General features: G+C 48.4%; 1 protein-coding gene across 1 annotated transcript in view; it reads right to left on the minus strand.

The window, feature by feature from the left end:
* The window catches only part of LOC105086006 (band 4.1-like protein 3), a 189,462-nt gene extending 176,771 nt beyond the window's left edge, over positions 1-12,691 (minus strand). Inside the window, exon 1 of the mRNA XM_064481575.1 lies at positions 12,608-12,691. The gene's annotated coding sequence lies outside the window, so the exon portion shown is untranslated. The remainder of the gene's footprint in view (positions 1-12,607) is intronic.
* Positions 12,692-13,333: the final 642 nt, after the last annotated feature.

Genomic DNA, 13,333 nt, shown 5'->3' on the forward strand with positions numbered 1-13,333 from the left:
TGCTTATCTTCTGCTTTGAAAAATAACTCAGACAAGGAGTGCTGAAACTTACCAAAGTATGAGATCTGCGGGGCATTCCTTATGGGGGGAGAGGTAAACGTTTAAAAAAAAGACCGTGGGCTCAAAAAAAAAAGGGAGGACGCTCTCAGTAACACTGCTCCACCTGTTCCAAAGGGCACAGGGGTACCGAAGCCCGGCTTCTCCTCCGCCGCGTGAGCGCAGTTGAAAACTCCGAGGCTGCAAGACAGTTCAGAGGTCATCGACCTCGTTTGTCTCTGATGCTGGCTTTTCGCATTATGGACAAACTGATACTTCAGCAGGTCAATGCCAAAAAGCAAGCAAATTTCTGAATTCACTGTGTTTCCTTATGAACAGAGAGGAGTCAACACAAAGTAGGGAAGAACCATACCATAACTCTCCCCTGCAAGCAACCCCAGGCGGACAAGTTCAGCTTGTCGCTACCACCAGGAGACTGTCGGACCATCAGCAGAAGAATGGGTCCAGGACGGAGCTGAGTGTTTTCAGCTGAGTATTGACAGCGCTCCAACTATCTGGTGTTAAGGGAAATTGAAACCCTTGCTGAAGTTACCAGGAGAGGGTTCAGAAAGACAGAGATCACTCTGATACCTGATATTTCTGATATCTGATATCTCTCTGATGAACTCAGCCACTTAAACATTTTCAGTTTGAAAACACATTTCAAACATACATGAACAGATGTGCTCTCATTTCCGTTCTAGTTGACAGTGCTAATAAATCAAGTCACTAGAACTAATTCTATTTACTGAACACCTGCTGTGTGCTCCGTGTAAAAGGACAGCCCCACAAAAAGCTGACTTTTGGCTAGCTATTAGGAGAGTTTGGGGATTAAGAGGTAGAAACGTCTGGTTACAAAATAAATGAGTCACGGGGATGAAATGTGCAGCAGGAGGAATATCGTTAATCACTATGTAACGTCTGCGGGGTGACAGACGATAACTAGGCTTCTGTGGTGACCATTCTGTGATACATAGAAATATCAGGTCGCTACACTGTGGCCCAGGGACAAACGCAGTGTTGGAGGTCAATTCTACTTCAAAAACAAACACGCTCACAGAAACAGAGATCAGATCTGTGGTTACCAGCGGTGGCGGTGGCACGAGGGGGGAATGAAATGAAAGTGGTCAAAAAGTACAAACTTCAAGTTATGAAATAAGTAATGCACCACACGATAAACTAAAATAATTAACACAGGTGTATGTCACACATGAACGTGAAGAGAGTAGATCCTAAGAGTTCTCACTCCAAGGAGGACACGTTTTTTTCTTTTTCTTTAGTTTTGTGTCTCTATGAGATAACGGATGTTCTCAAAACTTCCTGTGGTCATTGTTTCATGCTGTGTGTGAGTCATGTCATTACTCTGTCCACCTTAAACTTCTACAGTGCTGTATGTCAGTTATACCTCAATAAAACTGGAAGAAAAAGAGAGTTCTGCAGACTCACAGACATAGAAAACAAACTTATGGTTACCAGCGGGGAAGGAGGTAGGAAGGGATAAATCGGGAGTTCAAGATTTGCAGATATGATCTACTATATATGAAACAGATAAACAAGTTCATACTGTACAGCACAGAGAACTATATTCAATATTTTGTAGTAACTTATGGTGAAAAAGAATATGAAAACGAATATATGTATGCTCATGTATGACTGAAGCATTGTGCTGCCCACCAGAAATTGACACAACAGTGTAAACTGACTGTCCTTCAATAAAAATATATTATATACAAAAAAAAAAGAGTTTTTTTTGAGGGGGAGGCTAGGGCGATGTTCAGAAGCAATGAACACAGAAGGTGGGACAGCACCGTTACGTGACTCTGTCTGTGAACACAACGCCGCTTGCTCTGTTGCGTCTACGAGAGCCGGCACTCGCTTTCGTCTGTATCCAACCCCATGAAGTGTAATGTGAGGGAATTATTACTTTCTTTCTTTTTTTTTTTTTCTTATTCTCAAGTCTCTTCCTCAATCTTGTTACAGTTATACTTTTGGTCAGAGCAATAATTTTATGGGTCAGACACTTTTTTCCCAAATCAACCCATATCTAGGCTGCATAGAAAGCCACTGAGGGCTCAGCCCAGCGGTTCTTTGACACGTCAGCATCAGACCAGCAGCTCACAGTGAAAGCCACTTGCTACGTTCCAGGCCTGCCCAGCGAATCTTCATCGTCCACCGGCCTGACAGCTAGTCCCATGTAACCCACACTCCCTCTCCTCATGCCGAGTGGGGTCCAGGGGAAAGCATTTAAAAGATGCACTACACCTCAGCCTGCGTGTATCGCTCAACAGATTTTAATGAAAACCATCAGGATAAATCATCCTTCTAGGCTCTATAAAGATTGCCCAGAACGTCTTTGAAATCATACAGATCTAGGAGGAGACATGAAAGGGGAGGAAAATAAAATGAGAAATTCCGGGTAACAGGGTTAAACAGAGAAAGTGCTGAGCCAGCTCCGAAAAGCCGTAGATTTGACTGTCATTAGGCCAATGTGACCAATTGTGCAGAGAACAAAAACGACATTACCTGCACTTATAGTGATAATAATATCACTATTATTGCTGTTATTAAACAATTCATTAGTGTTTCTACATAGCAGACCCTGTGCAAAGTGATATTTTCATTTCCTTGCATCAAAATTGTGTTTCCATAACAGTAATGTGTAAAAACTGTCATGAAGTGTATCCCATGTCATCAGGCTTAAAAAAAAAAAAAAAGAGGCTTATAATCTATGATGATGCTTTAGGATTGTAAGATTTGAAAGCCAAAGCAGCTGTAAGTCTGTCGTAAAGATGAACAAACTGTCATCTAGGGAAATTAAGTGCCGATGAACCCACAATCTGGAAAATTACAACACTGCCGATTTTTCCTGAAACACACGTATCTTCTAACTGTATCTAGGGGAGAGCAGAGTTACACTTAAGACCGAAATACTATGTGAAATAACCCAGAAGATAAAGAGTATATTCATGTATTCAAAGCACAAGGCATAAAACAAAACATCGTGACACTTTTTCACTTAGTGCAAAGGTTTGATGACGGGGTCACACGTACACTTAAGGAGCATTACTCACTGCTGTATTACCTAATTCATATCCATCTTTAATATGGTTTTCAAAGGAAGCAAACAGCTAAGAATAGCACAAATTACTCATCCTTTATAAATACAATGTGGATGATGTTGGAACATGATCACATTCCCCAGGAATCATAAATTTTGTGAGAGCAAAAGATCGAACCGACCTGTTAAGAATGAGATCTCTACATTTTCAGCTTTTGTTACTCCAACATCCAGCCACAGGAGAAAAAGGAGGAGTCTCCTGGAAAGCACCCAGGTCAAGGGAGGAGAGAGTCAAGGTCCCAGGCCCGTGTGGGGTGTGATGCTAGTTGCAAAAGCTCCTAACTTTCTGTCCTCCCGTCATCAAACTTACTCCCCGCAAAGCCTGAGCTTTCTATATCTACCCTCCTCATGTTACTCTTCTACATAGAAGGATCCATGGTTCCCCATTGCCTATTTGATAAAGTCCAAGATTTCATAAGCTCACAAGGTGAGTATACTTGTTCAAGCCTTTGTGACATGCCAGGGATTTTATATGAAAACACAAAAGCTGTAACAGACTCAGAGGGTGAGACAGAGGACGCCTGCTCCATGCTCCATCCTAACAGCCGGATGCTTGTATCTGGGTCCGGAGTGAAAGACCCACTTCAATTCAGTTCAGTCACAGAATCCACCAGGTGACCCTGCTGCGCCTCCAAGGCGAGAGGATGGGGCCAGGGGGTAACACAGCCGGCTGAGCAGTGATGCAGAACCTGCACCCACCTGCTGGCAACATGGGGGACTCTCCATGGGTTCCGGCCACGGTGGGTTGGTCGGCATCCTTGGGGGCATTTGGGATCTCTGAGGTCAAGTGTCGCTAAGGTGGCCAGAATAAAAGCAAGTGAAAATGGTGGGATGCAGGCAGCACAGAGAGAACCTGGTTTTGCAAGCAGGGAAGGGACCCTCAGGGACTCCTCAGGTCAGTTAGGAGAAATCTGACTATATTTAGAAGTCCCACGATTGCAGGTGGTGACAGTCAGCTGTATTATTACCCTTATTAAGCCGTTTGGCCAGGGAAACACGGGTTACTCTTGCATCCACTGTAAATTAAACTGCTCTTCTGAGAAAACAGATCCTCTCTGTCCATTTGGAAAAAAAAAAGTGAAGTACAGCAATTTTACCTAATTATCTTGGTAATTAAATGATCAATGTGGATCACTTTAAGATTGAGGAGTCTAAATGAATTTGTCAAGGATTATTTTAGGGCAGACAGAGACAAATGTCTACGAACTCAATATTTTCCCAATAACGAGTGATGCAGACGGACAGTAGATCAACAAAATAATAATTTCTGTTCAATTTCAAAATGCAGAAACATTTTGCAAGTAGGGTTACCAGGTTTATCTTCCCAGTTGCATTTTACTTTGGTTACTATTAAAAGAAAACTTGAAAAGCAACAAAGAGAAAATTACATTTCAATATACTTTGGATTAAAGTTTTTTTTTAATGATTAAAAAATAGATTTGCAGGTACTATTTGCAGATACCAACTACTATACATAAAATAGATAAACAGCAAGTTTCTACTGTACAGCACAGGGAACTATGTTCAACATCTTGTAGTAACCTATAATGAAAAAGAATATGAAAATGAATATATGTATGACTGAGACATTACGCTGTGCACCAGAAATTGACACAACATTGTAAACTGACTATATTTCAATTTTAAAATATTATAAGAAATCTGTAAAAAAAAATAGAATCAAAAGCTTGAAACATAAATACTGAGAGTAATATTTGATTAGTTAAATATGAGTTTTCATACTGAAGTATTAATAAAACATACATCATATGACACTAGTTTGAGCACTTACTATCTGCCAGACATTTCACAAGAATTTTTTCTAGTTCTTATGACAGCTCTGCTAGGGAGGTGTTACTAAACTCGTTCTGCAGAAGAAACTAAGACTTGGAACCCTGAGGGGACGTGTCCCTGGACATTCAGCTAGAAGCTGCCGGCTCTGGAGCATGGCTGGGTGAGTGTGGGGCTTGACTCTCTCCCATCTTGCACCCAGATCGTTATCGCGGGGTCTGCTTCCAAGCGAATCCAGACCAAGACACGCAGAGACTCTGACGTGTGTACGGGCGGCGGGGGGGAAGCTTAGCTCACAGGAGTGTGGAAGGTGGCTGAAGGTAGGGAGAACACTCTTCAGAAACGGCCTTACTTACACAATTTCTAAGGATCCCCGTTGACAGTCACTGTCAAGACTGTGATGACAGGGTGTCTGAGAGATCAGGATGAAAGTGAAACACTGAGACCCAGACGGACAAGAGGCAAAGCGTTCCATCTTCTGTGTGTCCCCACCCCAGCATCCACCCATGAATGATCCATTTCCCCTTTGCCCCAAAAGGTCCCTGCCCTAGACTCCCTACACCGTGGGACGTGTACTGAACACAGCAGGGAGTCTCTCTTGCTCATTTTATGTCATGTCCCTGTGTTTATTCTGCTTTTTAGGGTTTGCAGCTACCTATTTTTAAACATCCTCATTTTGTAAAGATATTTTCTTATTCACAACTCAAACTAAAAAGGGCACTCAACCTTCAAAACAGCAACTATTTTGGGTGGAATGCAAATGAATCTCAATCTGTTTTAAAGCAGACCTCTAGCTTAGCCAAATGGTCTTTGCCCCCATGGGCTTCTGGTTTAATAATTTGGCTCTGCAGAATTTTGTGGCTGTTGGGGGAAAGAAATAAGTTCTTTATTTAAAGGTGAATATGAGTCTCTGATTAAATACCTGCTTGAATTTGAATTAGTTGTTGTGAATTTTCCATAATGTACTTAATGGAAGTATAGTTAGTTTCATGTGTACAGCAAAGTGATTCAGTTATACGTGTGTGTGTGTATGTATATATATATACATACACACACACACATATGAATTCTTTTTCAGACTCTTTTCCATTATAGGTCATTACAATATATTGCCACAATATACTTTTATGCTGAAGAGGTTAGAGAGATAGAAAGATTTACATAGCAAAATGCTGATTTTTAAAAAACTATCAATCAAGTAATTAAAATATTGTTTCTTACTTTAAGATGTTATTTAGTTTTTTTTTCCATTTTCTATGTGATATAGGGAACACTATCATTTCCATGTGCCAGTTTGAAACAGTGCCCTGAATAGGATTCACACATGTGGCCAAATGTTTTCACATGGTAGATGACCAGTATCTTTTCCATTTTGTAACATATTTATGGAAACTCTATAAACACCATGTGTCAAAATCTATATGGCATAGATACAATTGCTCTTGATCACTTAGATCATCCAATTTCTCAGATCTCAGAAGAGGTTTGAGAATATAATCCCAACATTATATAATAAAGCGTCTCATTCCCAACTCTTCAAACCTTCAGTACCTGATCATGCCCTGTTTTTCTTCCCTCTAGTTCATTCCTCATGTGCAATGGGCTGTTTATATCTATTTGATGAGGATGGATTTATCCTCTCAAGTTTGAAGGCTTATATATTGAAGAGTGTTTGGAAGCATGTCTGTTTCTGGAACATGGAAGCTGGCAAGATTTTTATAATTTGTTTTCCACCTGTCCTCAAACCTACTGTAAACACAAGAGTATCAGGTAAGTCTTTTCATTCTTCTAGATTAGAAACATTCAAACTACTCCCCAGGCTAATTAGCACACGCATAATTATGTATTTTGATAATACAGTATGTATATTTTGTCAGTCAAGGAGCCACGATGAATCAGATGAAGAGCTGCCTGAAAGGAATTCCAGATCAGACAAATTCAGGAGCCCCAGACCAAGAATTCCTCCATGTATCTGGATGCCGTCAGCATTTATGGGCACCGTGCGTAGCAAATCTGTTGTCTTCCAGCCCAATCACTATCAACTTGGCTTCCCCACCTTCTAGGCTGCTTTGGAAAGCTCTGTCCAACACACATGACTAGAAGCCCATTTCTACAATGTAGAATGTTAATAGTCATACAGATTCCTCCAGCTACCAGAGCTTAAGTCATTCATGCAATGGGACCAAAAGGAGGCAGAGGGTGGTTTGTGAAGCTTCCAGATAATTGCCTCTTTTCCACTTTGCCTATAAAGACCCGATCGCTCAAGGGTTGGCTACTTCTTCCTCTTATGGACTTGAATTGGGTTTGAAACACCCTTTTCCTTCTGTCACTGCCCTTCTCTGGCATCACAACACAATCACTCTCTCATTAAGTTATGGAGCCCCCACTCTAGGCATCACTTAGTGATGGACACAAAGATAAATCAGGTCTCAATCAATGGGAACACATTGAAGAATAAAGACATGGTACGTGCTGTGTGAGAGTAAAAAGCCAAGATCTGCTGAGAGATGAGAGACCTTCCGAGACTAATGAAGGGAAGCTTCAGAAGGAAGGAGTATTGGAATCTTGAAGAACTGGTGGGATTTCAAGATGAAGGTAGGGTGAGGTCAGGCATTTCACTTAAAGGAAATGGATGAGCAAAGGACCTGAAAATGAAGCCTAAAGTCATGCATCCAAAATGGTGGCAGGTGCCTTGGGTTTCGAGCTGGGGCCAGTGGGAGACCACACTGAGCATGCAGACATGGGCAAGCCAACATCGGGTTGTGAGCACAGATCTAAAGGACTGAGATCTTACCCTGCAGGAAATAGGAGCGACCTGAGGTTTGGAGCCAGGGAGTGATGTAATCAAAACTGTACGGTAAAAGGATTGAGCTAGAAGCACAGGTTGGGGGGTGGGGATGAGAGGAGGCCAGGATTTTGGCCACAACGATCCAAGCAGGACGTGACAAGAGCCTGGGGCAGGACCAGTGGCAATAACAATAGAAAGGAGGTGACAGTGGGAGACCCCCAACACAACCACTGGCATTTCTGTGGTGTGTGTCTATGTGGAAGTGATGCTAGAAGAGACAGTATTAAAAATGAAGACTAGGCTCCTGCCTGGTGACTCAGGACCTGCACTAGAAAAGGGAAGAAAGTATGAAACTGATGAATGAAACTGATGAATTCATTCATATTCAGCCTGAGGTGACTGCAGAACCTCTGGGTAAAAATATCTACCCGGCAGCTGGAAATATGAGACCAGATTTCTCATGGCGGCTAAAGAGAAAGACCTGGTAATCATTCGTCCAGGATGAAAATCGGTTCAATACAACCGGAAGCTTGTTGCCGGGGCAGCTAAGTAACTGTGTTTCCACGTTACTGACTTCACCAGGAGGTGTTCTTGCCCCGTGTTAGTGACAGGGACCCTGTGGTGACGTTGCATAGTGCACTGGAGCAGCAGTGCGGTGGCTGAGATCCGATTCCTGGTTTTCCCCCCGCACTGAGACATGACACCTCCCTTTGTCTCCGAGTTCCCAGGGAAAGTACCCCCGTGCCTTCCTTTGCCCAGATCTCTTTTTTTCCACTTCTGATCTTGGTTCATCCCACTTGACTGAAATCCTCCTAGTGGGCCCCCATTATATTCCAAGCCATCCCCTATCTCATCACTGCTCTTAACCTAGTGAGCTGCTCACTCCCTCATTACAGAGGATTCCAAGATGTTGTCCTTTTAGCTCTGATGTCTTGTATTCAGCCCCACCAGGATCAGAGCCCTTGTATTAGCTTTGGGCTACGTGACTGGTGGCCCTTCAGAACCTACCAGACCCAGACCTGTTTGTACAGCATCTGTCCCCGGGACAAGCGCTTCCAAACCGAAGCCTCACATGCTACTCGACTTGCTTTTGAACACACTGATTTTCTTCTCCTCAGCAGTTTGGTGGCTACTTTGATTTCTCTCCTGCAGTTTCATTGACTCTCTGGACCAGTGACAAATCAGAAACTTTGCAACAGTTATTTATATTTCTCCATCTTTACTGTGAAGATCATGGTTCAATAGTGTTAAAATCTTCAACCCCTTTAGCAGCTCTCCGTGGAAAGTCATATTTTCTAACTAATTGTGTGTCTTGCTGTTCCTGGTCAACTAGCTCCGAATTGGAAAATTCTCTGTTCCATGTGCTCGCTCTCACACTCCTTCCCCAGGCCTCTGAAGTCATCAGTGGATTCTCACGGTGTGGCAGGTGAAAATTATTACTCCTTTCAGATGAGGAAGCGGCTGCCCAGAGTGGCGTGACTCATCCCATCCCTGGGTCTATTTAATGAACGTTCACAGTCAAGCGCTCTGACTTCAAGTCCTACAGAAATCATTCCCTGCTTGAGTGTTTGCTTTTTTTTTCCGCCAGAGAAAGCATGTGAACATTCAGTGTGATGTGAGGAAAGCTAGGAATGTGGGATGGGGGAACACGAAGAAGAGAAGAAACAAGAGGCTTGGAGACTGCTCTGAAATACAAGACCAGTGGGCATGGAGGCGAGAGAGAAGGCTCAGGAGGTGGTGCTGGGAGGAACAGATGTGCAGATGGGCTTTGAGAAAGTTCTTACAAGTCTGTTTATATGGACCTCTTCCGTCCCCAAATCCAAACCACGGGACCATCCTCAGTGGGGTGCCCCTTGCTGCTGCCACTCAGAGAACTTACGTCCCTTAACTTTCTCACATATCTATACGGCAGCACCAAAATCGTGGCTCTTTTGTGGCCTGCCAATGCGCATGTCCGGTTCAACCTTGAGTTCCTAACATTTGGATGATGAATTTATCTAAAATGGATAGAACCCTAGTGAACGTGGTGACGTCTCCGTTTCTAAAGGTATTCCATCTGAGACTGTTACAGAGGGACTTCATTCTCGTGCAACTGTCCTGTTATTTCTCAATTTCCTAACATCTTAAAGTGCGTTCTTATTTAAAGTGACTTCACCAGTCCCAGATAGTTTAAAACCACATGTAAGCAAGGCACATCAGTCCTCAAACTGACTAAAGGGTTTAGTATTCTGATTTTCAAAATGATTGATCCTAGAAATTATTAAATGACTTTTCAGGCCAACATTTAAAGTTATAAGCACCGTCTATACATGTTTGTTGAACACGTAGTATACACCGGGCCCTGGGGCATGAGGATAAGGACGACAGAACTCTGCCCTCAAAGCTTCCATGCCATCAGGAGCATACCTCCTTTACTGGGATGGAGAGATCATAGCCTAGTTACAAAATTTAGGTTTTAGAGCTCTGCTCCCCCTTGGAACACAGAATGTTTTCCTGAGGTCACTACGTGTTCTAAGAAGTCTGTTTAAAAGTCGTCTTTGGAAACTAACGTTACAGGAGAGGATCTTGACTCCTCGGTGTCACTTAAGTCTGAACATAATTGATCCAGCTGGGAAATGCCTGTGGCAGACAAGAGAAGGCCTGCAAGGTCATTTCCAAACCAGCCTGAACTTGAATGCTTCCCCACCGTAAATTAAGAGTAGAGGTAACAGCACCCCCACCGCAAAGCACGACCCCAGCTTGGGGAGGACGGGCCTGGCCTGGCCCTGCGATGACTGTCATTAGAAGAAATGCACCCAGCCCCTGCGCTACCAGATTACAGTCTGTTTCCAATCAAATGGAATTTGGAATAAACCGGAATTAGATTTGGGATTTACAGTCGTTTCCACTTTTATTCATTTCCTGGAATCCAGGCCTCTCCCCGCCCAGTCTTAATCCAAAGCACTTCGAAGGGAATTACGCAGGACTTGTCCACCAGCCTCGGCTGGGGGCGCAGCGGGCTGGAAGCCCCGGTCCCTCGGGAGAGCGGCGCCAAGGGCCGGACCTCTGGCCTGGGTCAGCCTCGCCCGGCGGCGCTCGACGGCGCTCCCCGCCGGATCCCGCATTCTCCCTTTCCGCGGCTTTTGGACGCCGCCCCTCGCTCCCCAGAGGATTTCGCCTCCAGCACCCCCGGCTTTCTGGGCGCAGAGGATTCATTTCTGCAGAATCAAAAGCGAAAGCCGCGGGCCGAGGGGGCGGCGGAACGCGCTGCAAGGCCGCTGCTCCGGAATCCGCAGCGGCCGCGAGGGCGGTCTTCACACGGCGCCCGCCTGGACCGCAACTTCCAGGGCAACTCCGGCGCCCCGGGGACCGCCGCGGCCCCCACGCGCCCTCCCACTCCGGCGCCCAGCCCTCCGGCTCCCGCGGCCCGGGGGCGCCCGCTCGCAGGTCGTCCCCAGCCAGCCCCACGCCTGCGCCGCGCGCCCCGCGCCGGCCCGCCCGCCCCTGGTTCCTCCGCCTCCGACCTGGACCCGCCAAAGTGGGTCTAGATGCTCAGTGACCCCCAACTTCGGCTTCCCGAGTGGCACGACGCCCTCCCTGAAGCGTGGCCTCGCCTCCGCCAGCCTCTACCCGAGGTCCTTCCAGCCGAGCCTCCGGAAGACGAAATGCCTGGCGAGGGGCCCTCCTCTGCATTTTGGAAACCTGCCTCCTTCGCCTCAAGAGCGCCCTGATCCCCCACCTGCACTCTCCGGCCGGATGGTTTTCACCCTGGGACGCGCCTAGGTGGGGCAACGGGGCCGGGGGGTGGGGTGCTGGCAGCTGGAGCGGGAGGAGGAGGGAAGCCAGCCGCGCTGAGTTGGTGGCATGCAGCTGCAAGCCGCTCGCGGCTCGGGGCGGCGGGGCCCAGCGGCTCGGACGGGCAGGGAGAGCGGGCTCCTGCGCCTCTGCCTCACGGAGGTACACACACACACATACCACACTGTCGCCAGCACCCCCACGCCGCAAGCTAGGATGCGGAGGTCAGAGCCACTGTCCACTTCACGGCAGGGGCTGAAACGTCCAGATGGAGGCAGCGGCTCTCGCCTCTTCTCTAAGGTTGGAAACATCCTAGAAGGCCCCTAATTTCCCAGAGTGAACAAGGTCTGGCTTCTGAGATTCCATTCCCTGGACAAGCAGTTCAAGCTGCAGGGGCAGGGATGGACAGAGGGAGCACTGGAGAGCGAGCCGGCGCCCACCTCCGCCCTCGGCACAGAGAACTGGCCCGCCGCACCCGCTCCAGCGCACAGCGAGACGGCTGAGGCCAGGGAGCCGAACCCCCGGGCGCTCCAACTCGGGCGAGGGTAGGGAGGGGAGTGATAGCAGCAACCACTTCGCGCGTTGGCAAAAGCAAGGACTCTCCAAATAGGCTGCGCCGCGGCCGCGGAGGGGTGGGGGCGAGAGGGGCGAAGGAGGAGTTGCGGGGCCGAGAGGAATGACGTCCTCTGGTGCCCGGGGCTCGCGGGGACTGAAGATTCGTGCGCTCGCCCGGCCCGGCGCGCTCACTCCCGGGGTTCTCAGAGGCGCCGCGCCCGGCTCCTGCTGAGGCTCCAGAACCGCGCGCACAGGAAAGATCCCGGCCCGCTGCACCCAGGGTGCCAGCCCTCCGGCCACCTCAAAGCCTCTCTCTGTCCGTCTCTCGCCACGAATGCCCGCTCTGGAGTCCCTGCCGATTCCAGGCGGGCCGGGCTAGAAAGCCCCCGGCCAGGCCAGCCTCGCCCCTTCCTCGCCTTCTCCCTCCTCGACCTCGAGCCAAGGGCAGGCGCCCGTGCCCTGGCTCCTGCCCACTGGGCGAGCCGGCGTCCCGGCCAGCGCCCGGCTGCAAAGGGGGATGGGGCAGGGAAAGGAAAGGCACTCACCTGGGTCACCGGGAGCCTCCCTCTCCGGTCCCTCCAGGAGCCCGTTCGCCGTCCCCCTGCGCAACCTTCCTTGAAGAAAAAAAGTAGTGCAAGGGCAGATGAGAGGTATGGAGGCTCACAGGTCCCTGCGCTGAGGCTTTTTTCCTTTGGATTCTCCCGGGTCCAGTCTCGGGTTCCGCCGCGGGAAAGAGCTCCTGGAGGCTGGAAGGGGCCGCCAGAGCCGGGCTCCCTCGCAGCGGTGGCGGTGGCGCCTCCAACTTGCCACCTGCAGCGCGCGCCAGGCGCCTGTGACAGCCCGCGCCTCTCGGCCCGCGCCAGCCCGCCCTCCCCGGCCGCTGGTTGGCTGCGCCGGGCGCCCGGGCGGTCCCCGCGCTCGGCCCCGCCCCGCTCCCGCCTCCGAGCTGCCGCTCGCCGAGTGCGGCTCCTTCCAGGCCGCCCCGGGCTTTATAGCCGGGAGTTCTGGGAGCGGCTGAGGCGTCTGCAGACGGGAAGAGTCCTGCACACACGCGGGCACGCGCAAATTGCGTGTCGCTTGGGGCCTGGAGGAAAGACAGAGGGTGTGAGAAGTGCCCTCCGTGTGCCTGAAGGGGACCTGGTACCTGGGCATTAAATCTGGGCGGTCTCTGGGGAGGGGTTCGGCCCCAGCGGCAAACGGGCGGGGAGGGCGCGGAACGTGCTTGGAGGCTTGTTTTCGCTTCAGCTTCACGCACGCTCACGCGAAGCGCT

This window comes from Camelus dromedarius, chromosome 32 (genome assembly GCF_036321535.1).
Source record: "Camelus dromedarius isolate mCamDro1 chromosome 32, mCamDro1.pat, whole genome shotgun sequence".
NCBI classification, from domain to species: domain Eukaryota; kingdom Metazoa; phylum Chordata; class Mammalia; order Artiodactyla; family Camelidae; genus Camelus; species Camelus dromedarius.